This window comes from Eubalaena glacialis, chromosome 13 (genome assembly GCF_028564815.1).
Source record: "Eubalaena glacialis isolate mEubGla1 chromosome 13, mEubGla1.1.hap2.+ XY, whole genome shotgun sequence".
NCBI lineage: Eukaryota > Metazoa > Chordata > Mammalia > Artiodactyla > Balaenidae > Eubalaena > Eubalaena glacialis.
Genome location: NC_083728.1, coordinates 43151447 through 43171385, shown reverse-complemented (window position 1 = coordinate 43171385; position 19939 = coordinate 43151447).

The window sequence follows — 19939 nt, the reverse complement described above, 5'->3', positions numbered from 1 at the left end:
TATTTTACATTTGGTAGTGTATATATGTCCATGACACTCTCTCACCCTGTCACATCTCACCCCTCCCCCTCCCCATATCCTCAAGTCCATTCTCTAGTAGGTCTGTGTCTTTATTCCCATCTTGCCACTAGGTTCTTCATGACCTCTTTTTTTTTTTTTTTTCTCTTAGATTCCATATATATGTGTTAGCATACTGTATTTGTTTTTCTCTTTCTGACTTACTTCACTCTGTATGACAGACTCTAACTCCATCCACCTCATTACAAACACCTCCATTTCATTTCTTTTTATGGCTGAGTAATATTCCATTGTATATATGTGCCACATCTTCTTTATCCATTCATCCGATGATGGACACCTAGGTTGCTTCCATGTCCTGGCTATTGTAAACAGAGCTGCAATGAATATTTTGGTACATGACTCTTTCTGAATTATGGTTTTCTCAGGGTATATGCCCAGTAGTGGGATTGCTGGGTCATATGGTAGTTCTATTTTTAGTTTTTTAAGGAACCTCCATACTGTTCTCCATAGTGGCTGTATCAATTTACATTCCCACCAACAGTGCAAGAGGGTTCCCTTTTCTCCACACCCTCTCCAGCATTTATTGTTTCTAGATTTTTTGATGATGGCCATTCTGACCGGTGTGAGATGATACCTCATTGTAGTTTTGATTTGCATTTCTCTAATGATTAATGATGTTGAGCATTCTTTCATGTGTCTGTTGGCAATCTGTATCTCTTCTTTGGAGAAATGTCTATTTAGGTCTTCTGCCCATTTTTGGATTGGGTTGTTTGTTTTTTTGTTATTGAGCTGCATGAGCTGCTTGTAAATCTTGGAGATTAATCCTTTGTCCGTTGCTTCATTTGCAAATATTTTCTCCCATTCTGAGGGTTGTCTTTTGGTCTTGTTTATGGTTTCCTTTGCTGTGCAAAAGCTTTTAAGTTTCATTAGGTCCCATTTGTTTATTTGTGTTTTTATTTCCATTTCTCTAGGACCTGGGTCAAAAAGGATCTTGCTGTGACTTATGTCATACAGTGTTCTGCCTATGTTTTCCTCTAAGAGTTTGATAGTGTCTGGCCTTACACTTAGGTCTTTAATCCATTTTGAGTTTATTTTTGTGTATGGTGTTAGGGAGTGTTCTAATTTCATACTTTTACATGTACCTGTCCAATTTTCCCAGCACCATTTATTGAAGAGGCTGTCTTTTCTCCACTGTATATGCTTGCCTCCTTTATCAAAGATAAGGTGACCATATGTGCGTGGGCTTATCTCTGGGCTTTCTATCCTGTTCCATTGATCTATATTTCTGTTTTGGTGCCAGTACCAAACTGTCTTGATTACTGTAGCTTTGTAATATAGTCTGAAGTCAGGGAGCCTGATTCCTCCAGCTCCATTTTTCGTTCTCAAGATTGCTTTGGCTATTCGGGGTCTTTTGTGTTTCCATACAAATTGTGAAATTTTTTGTTCTAGTTCTGTGAAAAATGCCAGTGGTAGTTTGATAGGGATTGCATTGAATCTGTAGATTGCTTTGGGTAGCAGAGTCATTTTCACAATGTTGATTCTTCCAATCCAAGAACATGGTATATCTCTCCATCTATTTGTATCATCTTTAATTTCTTTCATCAGTGTCCTATAATTTTCTGCATACAGGTCTTTTGTCTCCTTAGGTAGGTTTATTCCTAGGTATTTTATTCTTTTTGTTGCAATGGTAAACGGGAGTGTTTTCTTAATTTCACTTTCAGATTTTTCATCATTAGTATACAGGAATGCAAGAGATTTCTGTGCATTAATTTTGTATCCTGCTACTTTACCGAATTCATTGATTAGCTCTAGTAGTTTTCTGGTAGCATCTTTTGGATTCTCTATGTATAGTATCATGTCATCTGCAAACAGTGACAGCTTTACTTCTTCTTTTCCGATTTGGATTCCTTTTATTTCTTTTTCGTCTCTGATTGCTGTGGCTAACACTTCCAAAACTATGTTGAATAATAGTGGTGAGAGTGGGCAACCTTGTCTTGTTCCTGATCTTAGTGGAAATGGTTTCAGTTTTTCACCATTGAGGACAATGTTGGCTGTGGGTTTGTCATATACGGCCTTTATTATGTTGAGGAAAGTTCCCTCTATGCCTACTTTCTGCAGGACTTTTATCATAAATGGGTGTTGAATTTTGTCGAAAGCTTTCTCTGCATCTATTGAGATGATCATATGGTTTTTCTCCTTCAATTTGTTAATATGATGTATCACGTTGATTGATTTGCGTATATTGAAGAATCCTTGCATTCCTGGAATAAACCCCACTTGATCATGGTGTATGATCCTTTTAATGTGCTGTTGGATTCTGTTTGCTACTATTTTGTTGAGGATTTTTGGATCTATGTTCATCAGTGATATTGGCCTGTAGTTTTCTTTCTTTGTGACATCTTTGCCTGGTTTTGGTATCAGGGTGATGGTGGCCTCGTAGAATGAGTTGGGGAGTGTTCCTCCCTCTGCAATATTTTGGAAGAGTTTGAGAAGGATAGGTGTTAGCTCTTCTCTAAATGTTTGATAGAATTCGCCTGTGAAGCCATCTGGTCCTGGGCTTTTGTGTGTTGGAAGATTTTTAATCACAGTTTCAATTTCAGTGCTTGTGATTGGTCTGTTCATATTTTCTATTTCTTCCTGGTTCAGTCTCGGCAGGTTGTGCATTTCTAAGAATCTGTCCATTTCTTCCAGGTTGTCCATTTTATTAGCATAGAGTTGCTTGTAGTAATCTCTTATGATCGTTTGTATTTCTGCAGTGTCAGTGGTTACTTCTCCTTTTTCATTTCTAATTCTATTAATTTGAGTCTTCTCCTTTTTTCTCTTGATGAGTCTGGCTAATGGTTTATCAATTTTGTTTATCTTCTCAAAGAACCAGCTTTTAGTTTCATTGATTTTTGCTATTGTTTCCTTCATTTCTTTTTCATTTATTTCTGATCTGATCTTTATGATTTCTTTCCTTCTGCTAGCTTTGGGGTTTTTTTGTTCTTCTTTCTCTAATTGCTTTAGGTGCAAGGTTAGGTTGTTTATTCGAGATGTTTCCTGTTTCTTGATGTAGGCTTGTATTGCTATAAACTTCCCTCTTAGAACTGCTTTTGCTGCATCCCATAGGTTTTGGATCGTCGTGTCTCCATTGTCATTTGTTTCTAGGTATTTTTTGATTTCCCCTTTGATTTCTTCAGTGATCACTTCGTTATTAAGTAGTGTATTGTGTAGCCTCCATGTGTTTGTATTTTTTACAGATCTTTTCCTGTAATTGATATCTAGTCTCATAGCGTTGTGGTTGGAAAAGACACTTGATACAATTTCAATTTTCTTAAATTTACCAAGGCTTGATTTGTGACCCAAGATATGATCTATCCTGGAGAATGTTCCATGAGCACTTGAGAAAAATGTGTATTCTGTTGTTTTTGGGTGGAATGCCCTATAAATATCAATTAAGTCCATCTTGTTTAATGTATCATTTAAAGCTTGTGTTTCCTTATTTATTTTCATTTTGAATGATCTGTCCATTGGTGAAAGTGGGGTGTTAAAATCCCCTACTATGATTGCGTTACTGTCGATTTCCTCTTTTATGGCTGTTAGTATTTGCCTTATGTATTGAGGTGCTCCTATGTTGGGTGCATAAATATTTACAATTGTTATACCTTCTTCTTGGATCGATCCCTTGATCGTTATATAGTGTCCTTCTTTGTCTCTTGTAATAGTCTTTATTTTAAAGTCTATTTTGTCTGATATGAGAATTGCTACTCCAGCTTTCTTTTGATTTCCATTTGCATGGAATATCTTTTTCCATCCCCTCACTTTCAGTCTGTATGTGTCTCTAGGTCTGAAGTGGGTCTCTTGTAGACAGCATATATATGGGTCTTGTTTTTGTATCCATTCAGCCAGTCTGTGTCTTTTGGTGGGAGCATTTAATCCATTTACATTTAAGGTAATTATCGATATGTATGTTCCTATTCCCATTTTCTTAAACGTTTTGGGTTTGTTATTGTAGGTGTTTTCCTTCTCTTGTGTTTCTTGCCTAGAGAAGTTCCTTTAGCATTTGTTGTAAAGCTGGTTTGGTGGTGCTGAACTCTCTCAGCTTTTGCTTGTCTGTAAAGGTTTTAATTTCTCCATCAAATCTGAATGAGATCCTTGCTGGGTAGAGTAATCTTGGTTGTAGGTTTTTCTCCTTCATCACTTTAAGTATATCCTGCCACTCCCTTCTGGCTTGCAGCGTTTCTGCTGAAAGATCAGCTGTTAACCTTATGGGGATGCCCTTGTGTGTTATCTGTTGTTTTTCCCTTGCTGCTTTTAATATGTTTTCTTTATATTTAATTTTTGATAGTTTGATTAATATGTGTCTTGGTGTGTTTCTCCTTGGATTTATCCTGTATGGGACTCTCTGTGCTTCCAGGACTTGATTAACTATTTCCTTTCCCATATTAGGGAAGTTTTCAACTATAATCTCTTCAAATATTTTCTCAGTCCCTTTCTTTTTCTCTTCTTCTTCTGGGACCCCTATAATTCGAATGTTGGTGCGTTTAATGTTGTCCCAGAGGTCTCTGAGACTGTCCTCAGTTCTTTTCATTCTTTTTTCTTTATTCTGCTCTGCAGTAGTTATTTCCACCATTTTATCTTCCAGGTCACTTATCCGTTCTTCTGCCTCAGTTATTCTGCTATTGATCCCATCTAGAGTATTTTTAATTTCATTTATTGTGCTTGTCATCGTTTCTTGGTTCCTCTTTAGTTCTTCTACGTCCTTGTTAAATGTTTCTTGCATTTTGTCTATTCTATTTCCAAGACTTTGGATCATCCTTACTATCATTATTCTGAATTCTTTTTCAGGTAGACTACCTATTTCCTCTTCATTTGTTAGGTCTGGTGTGTTTTGACCCTGCTCCTTCATCTGCTGTGTGTTTTTCTGTCGTCTCATTTTGCTTATTTTACTGTGTTTGGGGTCTCCTTTTCACAGGCTGCAGGTTCGTAGTTCCCGTTGTTTTTGGTATCTGTCCCCAGTGGCTAAGGTTGGTTCAGTGGGTTGTGTAGGTTTCCTGGTGGAGGGAACTAGTGCCTGTGTTCTGGTGGATGAGGCTGGATGTTGTCTTTCTGGTGGGTTCGTCCACGTCTGGTGGTGTGTTTTGGGGTGTCTGTGGCCTTATTATGATTTTAGGCAGCCTCTCTGTTAATGGATGGGGCTGTGTTCCTCTCTTGCTAGTTGTTTGGCATAGGGTGTCCAGCACTGTAGCTTGCTGGTCGTTGAGTGAAGCTGGGTCTTGATGTTGAGATGGAGATCTGTGAGAGATTTTCGCCGTTTGGTATTACGTGGAGCTGGGAGGTCTCTTGTGGACCAGTGTCCTGAAGTTGGCTCTCCCACCTCAGAGGCACAGCCCTGATGCCTGGCTGGAGCACCAAGAGCCTTTCATCCACACGGCTCAGAATAAAAGGGAGAAAAAATGGAAAGAAAGAAAAAAAGAGGATAAAATAAAATAAAATAAAGCAATTATAATAAAAAATAAGAAAAAAAATTATTAAGAGTAAATTTATTTAAAAAAAAATTTTTTTTAATTTTTAAAAATAGATTTATTAATTTTTTATATAAAAATAAGAAAAAATTATTTAGAAAAAATTTATTAAGAAAAAAAATTTTTTAATTTTTTAAAATAAAAAATATGAAAAAACTTATTAAAAATTTTTTAAAAATAGAAAATAAGGAAAAAATTATTATGAAAACATTTATTAGGAAAAAAAAAATTTTTAAGCCAAAAAAAAAAAAAAAAAAAAAAAAAAACGGACGGACCTATCCCTAGGACTAACGGTTAGAGCAAAGCTATACAGACAAAATCTCACCCAGAAGCATACACATCTACACTCACAAAAAAAAGGAAAAGGGGAAAAGTTAATATATCCTGCTCCCAAAGTCCATCTCCTAAATTTGGGATGATTCGTTGTCTATTCAGGTATTCAACAGATGCAGGCACATCAAGTTGTTTGTGGAGCTTTAATCCGCTGCTTCTGAGGCTGCTGGGAGAGATTTCCCTTTCTCTTCTTTGTTCGTACAGCTCCCGGGGTTCAGCTTTGGATTTGGACCCGCCTCTGCATGTAGGTCCCCTGAGGGCGTCTGTTCCCCGCCCAGACAGAACGGGGTTAAAGGAGCAGCTGATTCGGGGGCTCTGGCTCAGTCAGGCCGGGGGGAGGGAGCGGTACAGAGGAGGCGGGGCGAGCCTGCGGCGGCAGAAGCCGGCGTGACGTTGCAGCAGCCTGAGGCGCGCCGTGCGCTCTCCCGGGGAAGTTGTCCCCGGATTACGGGAGCCTGGCCGTGGCGGGCTGCACAGGCTCCCGGGAGGGGCGGTGTGGAGAATGACCTGTGCTCGCCCACAGGCTGTTTGGTGGCTGCAGCAGCAGCCTTAGCGTCTCATGCCCGTCTCTGGGGTCCGCGCTGATAGCCGCGGCTCGCGCCCGTCTCTGGAGTTCGTTTAAGTGGCGCTCTGAATCCCCTCTCCTTGCACGCCGCGAAACAAAGAGGCAAGAAAAAGTCTCCTGCCTCTTCGGCAGCTGCAGACTTTTTCTCGTGCACCCTCCCGGCTAGTTGTGGTGCGCTAGACCCTTCAGGCTGTGTTCACGCAGCCAACCCCAGTCCTCTCCCCGGGATCCGACCGAAGCCCGCGCCTCAGCTCCCAGCCCCCGCCCGCCCCGGCGGGTGAGCAGACAAGCCTCTCGGGCTGGTGAGTGCTGCTCGGCGCCGAGCCTCTGTGCGGGAATCTCTCCGTTTTTCCCTCTGCGTCCCTGTTGCTGTGGGATCCGCGCTGATAGCCGCGGCTCGCGCCCGTCTCTGGAGCTCGTTTAGGCGGCGCTCTGAATCCCCTCTCCTTGCGCGCCGCGAAACAAAGAGGCAAGAAAAATTCTCTTGCCTCTTTGGCAGCTGCAGTCTTTTTCCCGGACTCCCTCCCGGCTAGCACCGAAGCCCAAGCCCCAGCTCCCAGGCCCCGCCCGCCCCGGCGGCTGAGCAGACAAGCCTCTCGGGCTGGTGAGTGCTGGTCGACACCGCTCCTCTGTGCGGGAATCTCCGCTTTGCCCTCCGCACCAATGTGGGTGCGCTCTCCTCCGTGGCTCCGAAGCTTCCCCCCTCTGCTACCCGCAGTCTCTGCCCACGAAGGGGCTTCCTAGTGTGTGGAAACCTTTCCTCCTTCACAGCTCCCTCCCACTGGTGCAGGTCCCGTCCCTATTCTTTTGTCTCTGTTATTTTTTTTTTCTTTTGCCCTACCCAAGTACGTGGGGATTTTCTTGCCTTTTGGGAGGTCTGACGTCTTCTGCCAGCGTTCAGTGGGTGTTCTGTAGGAGCAGTTCCACGTGTAGATGTATTTCTCATGTATCTGTGGGGAGGAAGGTGATCTCCGCGTCTTACTCTTCCGCCATCTTGCCCCTCCCACCTTTGCTTTTAAGGATGGTCATTTGTGTCATGCAAATGTACTTCCCAGCTAATTGTTCTTTACTGTCAGCTGAATTGCCCCCTTACCAAATTTAGCCCCACTGCAGTTTACTGACCCAGGAAGAGAGCTTCTTGGAAGGAAAGAGTAGAAAACTTACACTTCATTTGTTTCAAAGAAAGCTTCTTTCTCCAGAGTAGGAGCAGTTGCTACGTGGGTATAATTTACCCTCTGAAAATGTAAACACTGATGGAGGAGGGGAGTTAAAGGGAAGAAAATCTTACAGAAACTGAATGTAGGGCTTTCTTCCTGTGTGGTTTTTAAGGCAACGTTCCTTCTTCTCTAGATTTTAGAGATCTGGAAACAAAGATTTTTCCAGTAATATTTGAAGAACAATTATTTATAACTTGAGTTAAAGTAGTTGTTTTGCCCTTTATGAGAGTTTTGAAGATAACGGCTACCTCCAAATTGTGTCCTGTCTTACTGCTCCAAGCTGGCTCTATTCTCCCTTCTCCTCACACCCAAGGAGTCCCTAAATCTCATCAACTTAACTTTCTTGAACATGCCCTTCTCTGGCCCCACTGTCACTCCCCATGGCATCTCTCAGTTAGACATGGTATCAGCTTCCGATCTGGTCTTTGTCTTCATTCCCACCCCAAAATGAACATCTTATCATCTGATGATCAGCTTCTCATTGAAAATTTCCTACCAGCTATCCCCCTCCCCTTGGACATTCTTCCACATGGTTCTGGGAAACCTCTCAAAGCACTCATTAGAATGTTTTTGCAGATGTTTTCTAACTTTATTCCCTTCTTGTACTAGACTGAGAACTCCAAAGAAGATACCTTGTTTCTTCGACTTTGTGTCCCTAGCACCTAGCTTTATGCATACATACGTAGGTCAGGTCTTTTTGAGTTTGTGGATGAATGGATGTTACCTAGGCTAAAAAATGAATCCAAATGCAAAAGAGTAATTCCATGATTTAAAATTCTGGAATGGAACCTAGCAATGATCTGATCTAATACATTTCCTTAAAAAAAAAAAAAAGAAAAGAAAAAGAAAAAGTTGTATGCTAGTAATTGTTTTCTACTTTCTGTAAAAGAAAGACACATGGAAGGAAAGATTAATGCTCTCTGTTTCTGGTTAGAGACAAATTCTAATATTGGATATGGTCATAAAGTAGACATTCTAAATAAAGTAATGAAGCAAACCATAAGCTAGAAGCCAGCTTTCCAACAATAGCGTAAATAAACTGAGCTTCTTGAAAAACATTAAGAATAATTATTTGATTACTAGATGCAACTTACACTACTGCTCCATTGTCTCAAACCTGGTATGGATATTCTTGGTTGGTGATGTGACCCCTGCTTGAACATCAATTGATTTTTATACTGAAAGCTGGGGTTTCATTCAGTTCTGCCCTAGTCTTTGGTACTTGTTTCCATAGTAACGGATGCGCTATGAAGTGAGAAAAACCGGGAAGGCTTGGGATGGAAATTAATCAAAGCCAGTGGTCCAAGCAAGGGGTTCCCCAATGTGGGATCCAGGGTCTCTTCAGGCTTCTGGTCAAATGTATTTGTGACAGGATTCCCAGAGATAGAAGATTGTAGGGTGATAACTGCAAGGATTTTAAAGGCAGTATATAGATAGTCTCTGTGATAGCAGTTTGTGTTTACTTTTGCTTGGGTTCCTGCCGCAGTACCTACGTTGGCATATTAGCAGTCTACACTGGTTGAAAGAAACACTTACTGCCAAGAGCCCACTAACAACTAGGAATCAGCGAACAACAACTGGAGACTTTTACTATCTGTGAAATATAGTTGAACTGTCCTTCAAAAACTGGAAGGTATAGGAGAACACTGTGAATTCTATTAGGTACTAAACATTTGACAATGCCAATTTAGAGCAGAGTTTCTAGTCTTGTGGCCTAGACGTGTTATGTTAGGCACACATAGTGTGAAATTGCTCTGAAAAATCCAGATTTCCGACTTCTCTTAAAAAAAATCATACACAAATACAAAATTTGGCAACACTGACCATGTTTGGAGTCTTCACTTTGCCACAGTCCCTACCACTCCCTACTGTGTATTATCAGGCCATTTTACTTGTTTATGTTACCCTTTTGGTCCTTGAAGCCTTTTGAATTTGTAATCTTTGGATTAGAGGAGAGGATTGCTCTGTGTTTTGGGATCATTTTATCCTTATATATTGTTCCTTCTTCATCCCATTTCCTGAAAATATGAGCCAATTTTTTTAACTATAAGGTGAATGACATTTTAGAAAGATGCATTTGGGAATTACCTGGTGGTCCAGTGGTTAGGACTCTGAGTTCTCAATGCCTAGAGCCCAGGTTCTATCCCTGGTCGGGCAACTAAGATCCCACAAGCCGCGGTGCAGCCAAAAAAAAAAAAAAATCTATCTATATAGAAACACGCATAGAAAAAATTTCATCCTAGAAAATAAGTCTAGAGTTAAGCCTCCTGTTCTGGTATGAAATTTATTCAAGAGGATAGAATTTGGGGGTATTTGGTGGGAATATTTGCATAGTTAAATAGGCTTCAACAACTAACTTTTTCAATGTTTTTTCAACACTGGATGACTGTAAAAAAAAAAAAAAAAAAAAAAAAATCCTGTTTCGTTTGAATTAAACCAAAATGGAAAAAGAAATCATATGGTCTTGAGCTTGTGCTGGAGGTAGGGATTATCAAAACTCAAAGGGATGCTATCATATTTCATAGGATATTATCATCTGGAGAATCTAAAACATTCAGAATGCAAATATACCCACAGAAGTAAAGTAGAACCTTATAAATGATATGCATTCTATAGAATGGCTGGAAAAATCTCAAAATCAATATTGGAATCACCTCAGGTGACTGAGAATAATGATATCCCTATACCTTACTAAAAAGTAATGAAAAACAAATGAGATAGAAAATTCCAGAGTTGTTCCTAGAGTTCTTATTTGCTTGAGCTAGAAGAGTGAGAGAAGACTTTAGAAAGTGGTCCCCTCTCCATTTTTTTTTTTCCCAGACCTCAATTTTATTTTAAGCACAGAGCACAGACATTGCCTCTCATTGAGGGCAGTTTTCTACATAGACCAGGGTATGCAATGACTGTAGATGTCACTATAAAACAGAAAACCTTAGGCCTAAGTTAATCACTTAACTGGTAGGATTAAAATGAAAAAGAATTTGATCTCTCTATTAGGATGGTGTCTGCTTGCTTCTGCTTTGTCTTTTGTCAGGCTAGATAAAAAATAGGAAACAGATATTACAGTGACCATCCCCAGCTAGTTATTCATCCATTCAACAGGCATTCATTGTGCACTAGTGTGTTTATTTGGGGTAGCCCCTAAGTACGTGGGGGCACATCAATGAACAGAGATGAAAGTTCCTCCTGCACAGGGAGAGATGGGCAGTAAATAATAAACATCACAAGTATATGCATAGAATGTCAGAAGGGGATCCGTGCTTTGAAAAAAGTAGCTGATAAGGGGGATCAGAAGTGCTGAGATGCTGGCAGGAAGGGGTGCAGTTTTAAATAGTGGGGGTTGGGATAGACCACATTGAGAAGGTGACATTTGAAGGAGGGGAGGGAAGTACGTGTGTAAACTACCCTGTGATTCATCTGGAAGAGCATCACTAGCAGAGGGAGCCCCAGGCAAAGGCTCCCAGGTGGGATGCCTGGCTGGTTGAGAAAGTGCAGGGAGGCCAGTGTGGTTGGGACAGAGTGAATGAGGGCGGGAACAGAAGGAGATGAGGTCAGGGAGGGGAGGGGTCAGAGACAATAGGGCCTTAGAGGCAGAAGTAGACATCTTGGGCTTTTCTCTGACCATGATGGGAACCACTGGTGAGATCTCAGCAGAGGTCAGGATCTGACATAGTTTATAGGAGTCACTTTGGCCTCTCTTGAGAGGGGTAAAGTGTGAAAGCGGAGAGATGCTGCGGTAAATTCAGGTGAGAAATGATTATGACTTGACCAGGCTTGTTTCAGTGAAAATGGTGAGGAGTGACCCAGTTCTTACATATCTTGAAGGCAGTGTTTCCTCAGGATTGCGTATGAGTTAGGAGACAAAGAGAGGTGTCAAGGATGATGCCAAGGTTTTTGGCCTGAGCAACTCCAAGAATGGAATTGTCTTCAGTTAAGAAAGGGAAGACTGGGAGAAGTATGTTTCTGGGGGAGAAATCAGAAGTTTAGTTTTGGACATTAGACATCCACTGGGATGGTGAGTTGAGTATCTGTGTACTGGCAGTTGGAAGTTATAGGCATATGGGCTAAAAGGGCTCACTGTATCCATACCTGTTGTCCCCTTAGCCTGTTCCTGCAAAACTTCAGAGATCTTTCAGAAGTTGTGGTCAAAGACCCTATCCTTTGCTAGCCAAATGAGAGTGTATCGATTGGACGTAGACAAGGATAGCACATGTACGGTGGGTAAAAGGGCATTGAGCCAGAGTAAGTTGCACTCAACGTCATTTCCAAACGGATGAGATAATATAGCTATAGGTGCTGAATTGGAGTCTTAGATAATTAAGCATGCAGCTGATAAATGCATCTAATGTTGAAAAATCGGACAGAAGTAAGGCTACAAGTGACCTTGTGATGAATCAGAAAGGATAAAATATTCCCCAGGAGTAAATCATTTACCCATGTAATGCAATTGCATTCTTTTAGGGCACTGGTGAACCAGTTGGTAAGTCATCTCCTCCCAGGCATTAATGGAACTCTGTGTCCCAAATAATGTGGCTCACGCCACGATCATTTTTAAGGGAACAGATATCGTGAAAGTAGGGAAAGTTGGACAAAATATAAATAAAAGTTATATCTATTGGCATGGATAATAAACGTGATTTTGAGTCTAGGTCTTGCTTGAAACCCCAGACTAAAAATAGTTTTGCATGGAGAAAGAAGAGTGTGTAACAGGTATGCTGAGGGCAGAGAGACAATTCTTGGTCATCTTTATATGTGGGTGTACAATAAATGTTGGTGAATTTTAACTGGGTGTTGAAAGGTACTTGATCAACAGGAAGTGAGGAATGGACATTGGGAAGGCAGTTCGCAGGCTGTAGGGGGATTTCAAAAATAACCCAGATGGTTCCCTTGATGAGAATGTATTAGTTGAGGTGGTTTAGTCTGGTTGGGAAAGTATTTTAAAATCAGCCTTCTGCTTCAAACAATTGTGGGGCAACAAGGGGATCCAAAGTTGACAAGGTCTTATCAGTGATTGCCAGTAGGATATTCAGGCTTAGCAGGCCCCAGATCATTGTGCTCTTAAAATAATAGCTGTTAATCCTTGGATTTGAGATATGGTTTTTAAGAAACTCATCCTCATTGGTATATCAAGGAGCCTTCTAGATTTTTCTCACGCCAGACAACACCTTGGATGCTGGAGTTTTGTCACCTGGAGCAGAGAAACCTGTAGAGAATCCTTTCATAATTTCTGGTGTTCCTAAAGGAATGAAGAGAAGAAATTTGGGGAGAGCTGTCAGAGCCAGTAGAAGAGTGGTCCTGAATAGGCTTTGGATCATCAGTATTGAGCCCTTATTTACCATCTTTGGTGGCTCGAATCATTGAACCTGAACTTGCTCTTCCTAGTCAGAACTTCAAGGTTCACCATCCAGTTCCTTTATATTCAGGACCTCCGTGTTGTAAAACTTCAGGGTGCGTCATTCCCATCTGGTCCATGTGAACGTGGCCTCCTGGATTGCTGTAGTCCACAGCCTGCATGGCATTCTGCAGTGATTCTGCTTGTATTGCCATTGATTTGGTCCAGACTTTGTAGAATGGATCAGCATGCCTTGTAATCATGTGTTTTCTGTTCTCTTTCTTCCTCTCCCTCTGGACTGTGAGAGGCTTGAGGGAAGAAGCTAGATTTTATGTGTTTATAATAAAGCATCTCACATGACACCGTTCACATAGACTTGCTCAATAAATCTTTGCTAAATACAGTTGACCCTTGAGCAACACAGGGGTTAGGGGTACTGACCCTCCACACAGTCAAAACTCTATGTATAACTTATAGTTAGCCCTTTTTCTTTTTTGGCTGCAGCACGTGACTTATGGGATCTTAGTTCCCCAACCAGGGATTGAACCCTGGCCCTCGGCAGTGAGAGCACGGAGTCCTAACCACTGGACCGCCAGGGAATTCCCTAATCAGCCCTTTTTATATGAGTTGTTTGTATCCAAGGTTCTGCATCCCTGGATTCAACCAACTAATACTAGGACTGTAGTATTTGCTGTTGAAAAAAAACAGCCTGTAAGTAACTCATGTTGTTCAAGGGTCAGCTGTACATGAATGAATAATAATGCTGTGACTTGTTGAGACTTGGCTACTTGTTGGGCTATGTGTAAAATATTTTACCTGTTCATGTCCCTTAATTGAAACAGTGAGCCCCATGGGGGTGCACATTGCCTTCATTTCTCCTTTGAGGACACTGAGATGGTGAGCAGGTGTATAAGGAGACAGTGAGTGAAGAAAGTTCTAGAAGGTATAGCTGAAATAGGATGTTGGATTGAGAGAGAGCATTTTATATAAAAGTTGATCGACTGGAGCATGTTTAAATGTTGATAGGATGGATTCAGTTGTGAGTCAGAGATGGAACATGCAGTTGAGAGACCTGATCATTGATAATATTTAGAGATGAACCCAGAGGACAGACATGTGGAGAAATAGACAAAGACATTTGTTCTCCTGGAAGAGGAGTAAAAGAGAGGATGGGATAGATTCTGGGAAACTTGGTGGTGGGAAGCTGAAAGTTTCTGTCTGAAGCTTTTTCTTTTTATCTTTGAAGGAGACAAAGTTATCTATTCAGTTTGAGGATGAAGGTTTTGGTGGTCAAGGCGAGGGTGACAGTAGTCTTCAGGAGAGTGGAGAGGGTATGAAATGGTCTCTGCAGAAATTCAGAGACTAGGTCAGTCGATCCAGAGACCCTAGCATCTCCATGTACTTCCGTCAATTCGTATTAATGAAACTGTGGCTGCAAATTAAAACTCTAAGTGTGCATTTTCTTTGTATCTACCAGAACAAAGAAGTTTAGCCAAATTTAATTAGAATCTAATGTAAGAGTGGCCTTCTGCACATAGGGGAGGTTTGAATTTTATCAAATGCATTTGAAGAAAATAAGCTTTCCTTCTCCTGATCTCTACCTCTTGATTCATCTTCATGAAAGTTGAAATTATCAGGAGGGATTCCGGGTGTATTCCCTGTAGGCTAAAGTTGTATTTGCAGCCAGATGCTATGGGAAGTAGAGAATGAATATCTTCAACAGGATTCTTTTGCTTGAAAGAGACTCAACTCAAAGATCCAAGTCAGAGGGTACCAAGGAAACTAGGAAGTTATTCATCTGTATAGCTGAAGAGTCCAGAAATACAGCTGGATCAGGAGCTCAAAAATATTATGGTGCCAGTTTTTCCCCATGTCTCAGCTCTGCATGTTTCTTTGTGGGCTGCATTCTCAGGCAGATTCTCCCATTTTGCTGTCAAGATAACCCCTCTCCTAACCCCCACCCGCACCCCTACCGCTCTAGGTTTAGTTCCTACTAATTTCAAAATCCAGAAAATGCTTACCAGCCCAAGAATTCCACATCTCAGGATTGAATTTCAGTAGTTCCGGTGTTGCTTTTGTAGGTCACATGGCAGTGCCCATTCCTAGTCTAATTCATGTCGCCTGAGGCAATGTGTTTGTTTTTCATTGATCCCCCCTTGAGAGGGAATCCAAACCCATCCCTGGAGTCAGAAGTCAAGGGTAGAGTTTCTTTTTCCCAAACCACCTGGACAAAGAGTGGGGATAGGGAAGACCCATAAGAGTTATCAGGATGCCATTATCAGAAGCAGGAACAGTGGATGTGGTCATGAAAAATTTTTTTTTCTTAGAGTGAATAAAAGTAAAATTGCCCAGTGTAATTATATTCTCTCAAAGTTTTCTGGCCCAGTGAAATTTCTCTGGTCACATAGTTTTGGCAGCCCTGATTAATTGGACTGATTGTATTTGAAAATATCTGTTTTTCCTGGAAATAGCAGCTTCCAAAGATACTATACATACTTTTCCCTTATCCTCTTGTAATCTTTGCTTTTCATCTTGGTGTCCTAATTTTGCCATTGTACAGCTGCTTCTATTTTGGAACCTTGGTAAGAAATAGACTTGTGTGGATATACTGATTTAGTATGAAATTATAATAAAAAGTCATTTGCATATTCAGAACCTAACTTAATGGGAGGAAAATCAGTGACAATTGCAACCTAAATGTTTCTCAGGGAAATGAACTTATATGGGTTAATGGGGGCATATTGACTGTCATAGGAAATAACTCGAAGTGTATACACCCAAGCCCTCAACTTCTCCTGATGGTTTCTTTCTTTGGCTTTCTCATGCAGAGTATATTTTCCTCTCTGTGATTTGCTATTGTGTTGCCCTGTATAGCTTCATGTTTAATTAGGTTCAACTTTTGAACAAGACCAATTGTGAAGCACCTTTGGTAACTACTGTTATTTCGGCTGTTACTATTTAGTTGAAATGATGTCCAGTCCCTTTTTTGTATTATTTCTACAGTCCTATCTGCCAGCCTGGGTTCTATTTCAACATTGTACACCTACCATTTTGTTTGGTTTGGGATGTTCATGAATTCTTGAGAAAGTGACAGACTTGGAATTCTGTCTCATTCCAGCCCCTCTGAAACCATAATGCTTCCAGTCTTTTTCATGGAATTTTATCAGATATGTACTTTATGATAATTTCATCTGTCCATTCAGAGATTAAATATTAGTGGTCTTAGGGACATCAGGGTCTATGTGCATCTATTCAGGTGTATTTGCTTTCCCTGACATGGTTTGCATTGTTTGTTCTTGTAGACCCTTAGTCTCCTGTAAAACTTGGCCCTGTGACCTGCTGGTCCCATGCTGATGGATTGATAGTTCAGATCCCCCTCTTTCTCTTCCTTTTACCTCCTGTTGGGTTGCCTTCTTGAAAATACATATATTCCACCACTTTCTCCTCCAATAAAGAGAAGACTTAAGTTCTCCTCTCTTTCCAGAAAAAAAATTTTCTGAGATAATTTTCTTCCAGACCAAAAGGCATAAAGAACAGTGAGTAGAAATATATTTGAAGGGAGTGTTCATTCTGGATTTATGTTTTTCTTTGCTTTTCTTTTCAAAAGAAACTCAGCCTTGTTTTAATTTTCACAACAGAAGCAGTTGAATATTTGTTTTAGAAATGCCAGCTGGGGACTTCCCTGGTGGTCCAGTGGTTAGACTCTGCGCTTCCACTGTAGGGTGCACGGGTTTGATCCCTGGTCGGGGAACGAAGATCCCACATGCTGCGGGCACGGCCAAAAACAAAAAGAAAGAAATGCCAACTGACTTTTATGTGACAAAGGTAGCTGAAGACCCCAGCTGCTCTGTGACCCTGCAGGGAAGATTCTACTACTAGAGTCTGGTTGTGTCTGGCCTCACCTGGTTCGACCACTTTAACTCAGAATTAATAGCTTTGGAATCTGATATAAATCATAGGGACCAACCTGGTATATAACTCTGTACTAGCCACAACAGTTAACTAAGCAAACCCTCATATAACAAAGGCAATTTGTGTCGTGGGTAAGACTTTGGATTCTGAACTTGGCAGACACAGGTTCTAATCCCTGTCCAGACTATTAATAGCTGTGCAAATTTATCAGATTTATAAGTTACTCTGAGCATTGATTACCTGAGCATTAAAAAAAAGTAATAATACTATTAGGGATCTCATTAGGGTCGCTGTGGGTAACCAGTATCCCTGACCCTAAATGTGACTCTGGTTTACTTTCTACACATTTTTTTCACTATCTGAGATTACTTTGTTCATCTGTTTATTTTTAAAAATATTTTTCGTCTGTTTATTTTTATTTTCTGTCTCCATCAGGGCCTGGAAGAAGGGATCAGTAAATATGTGTTAAATGAAGGAATGAATGAATCAGTCATGCTTAGCCCAGAACAGTGCACTTAGTAGGCACTTAATAAATGCAGATTTTCATTTGCTGATACCTGAGGCTCTTCTATGTGTAGACTTGAAAGTTTTCCATTTGGATATGACTTTTTTATTGTCCAGATTTACAGTCATGGAAACTTGGTTCAAAGTTGTAGTGGTTTTGAGCTTCCCTTTCTACCACAAGCTGTTATGTTGAATGCCCTTACTTGTATATTCTTAAGGTCATATTAAACCATGACTTTGTGTCAATAAAAGAAATGCCAGAGAAATCAAGAGATTTGTTCAGTCAGGAGCAGTTAGTAGCAGATACAAGATGAGGGTTCAGGTTGTCCTACCTGCTCTTCTCCCCATGCTGCACGTCTGTGGAGTGACAGTTATAGTAGAATAATAAAACCAATAATAGTAATGGTAATGGTGGCTAACCTTTATTTCACTCTTAATGTGGCAGATATTATGCTCACAGTAACCCCACGAGATGAGTGCTGTTGTAATCTCCATATTTCAGATGATGCAACTGAGGCTCTAGAGAAGTTATTTACCCAAGGTCACACTGCCACTTCTGAACCCAGTGAGATCTCTCTCCAGAGTCTGTCCTCCTAACCACAAAGCACCACTGACCCCAGGGTACCAACCTCCTGTAATTCAGAACTTCCATTAAATCAGACTGACCTTCACACTGCAATGACTCAACCAAGGTGTTCCACTGAACTGTGACTTTGAGGTCCCTGAATGTTGCACATACTTTTTGCTTCATAAGAGCAGTCTTCACAGAGTATGTCTGGCATGAGAGGCTGTGTGTCTGGCATCATGGAGGGGAAACCCCAGGAAGCATCTTGCTGGTTTGGGTTGCTTGAGAGGCAGGCAGGAGCTGTCATCTGGTAGGTGAAATAGAAGCGTGTTGGGTCTTATTTTCCCTGGAGTCAGTTGATGGGATTAAATTTAATTACCATTTTTTGCAGCAACATGGATGGACCTTGATATCATCATACTAAGTGAAGTAAGCCAGACAGAGGAAAACAAATATCATATGATATCACTTATATGTGGAATCTAAAAAATGATACAAATGAACTTATTGACAAAACAGAAATAGACTCACAGACATAGAAAACAAACTTATGGTTACCAAAGGAGTGGGGAGGGATAATTAGGAGTTTGTGATTAACATATACACACTACTATACATAAAATAGATAACCAACAAGGACCTATTGTGTAGCACAGGGAACTCTACTCAGTATCTTGTAATAACCTATAATGGAAAAGAATCTGAAAAAGAATATATATATCTCTATATACATATATATGTATACGTATAACTGAATCACTTTGCTGTATACCCAAAACTAACACAACATTGTAAATCAACTATACGTCAATAAAAACTTTAAAAAAAATTTAATTACCAGTTTAGTAGGCAGAAGAAAGGAAATTTTTCAAATAGTAGAGACAAAAAGGATTGCTACAGTAGACCTTTCATGGTCATAAGGACTTATTTTATTTATTTATTCTTAAATTATTTATTTATTTATTTATTTATGGCTGTGTTGGGTCTTCGTTTCTGTGCGGGGGCTTTCTCTAGTTGTGGCAAGCGGGGGCCACTCTTCATCGCGGTGCGCGGGCCTCTCACTATCGCGGCCTCTCTTGTTGCGGAGCACAGGCTCCAGACGCGCAGGCTCAGTAATTGTGGTGCACGGGCTTAGTTGCACTGTGGCATGTGGGATCTTCCTGGACCAGGGCTCGAACCTGTGTCCCCTGCATTGGCAGGCAGATTCTCAACCACTGCGCCACCAGGGAAGCCCAGGACTTATTTTTGAATCACTAGGGCCCCCAGGAAGACCAGATAATTCAGGACACAAAGAATTATAATAGAGGTGGGACCATTACCTGAACAAAATTATACCTGAACAAAATAATACCTGAACAATGGTTTGACATATGAAAATAACTCCTTTTCCTTGAAGGAGTTGGGGGCAGGGGGGTCTGGCTTAGAGGGTGGAGCAGTGAGTAAGGTCAAAACCTCAAGGTGAGAATTTGGAGAGCTGTTCCGGGAGGACGGGATGGCCCCGTAGCATCACCTGGACCCTAACGGTGCCTTTCTTCCCAAGAAACCCCAAACACTCCACAGATGCGTTCCAGTTTTTACTCCCTGTGTTCACAAGGAATGGTGGCAGGTATTGATATTGTTTTCCATGCAGATGTTAAACCAGATTTATATGGCAAGCAGTATAGATAGCAAAAGTATCACACGACTCCCAGGTGACCACTGTCATGTCGTTGCTGTTTCCTACAAGTGCTCACACATGGAGTTGGGGGATTGAGTCCAAAAGTGATTCAGAACAGGGAGATTCTGATTAGGAAGGCATTTTAGTAAGAGCCTATATTTTTACTTTTTATATAAGCTGAAAGAGTGACATAGATAACAAGAAGTCCAAACGAAATCTTTGACAAGGTAAACTAAAAATTCTAATTGATAAAATAATAGTGTTGTGATAGTTTAATTGGCAACACTTTTTGCTTTCTCAAAGATCTGCAAACTAATGGTGCACCTTGC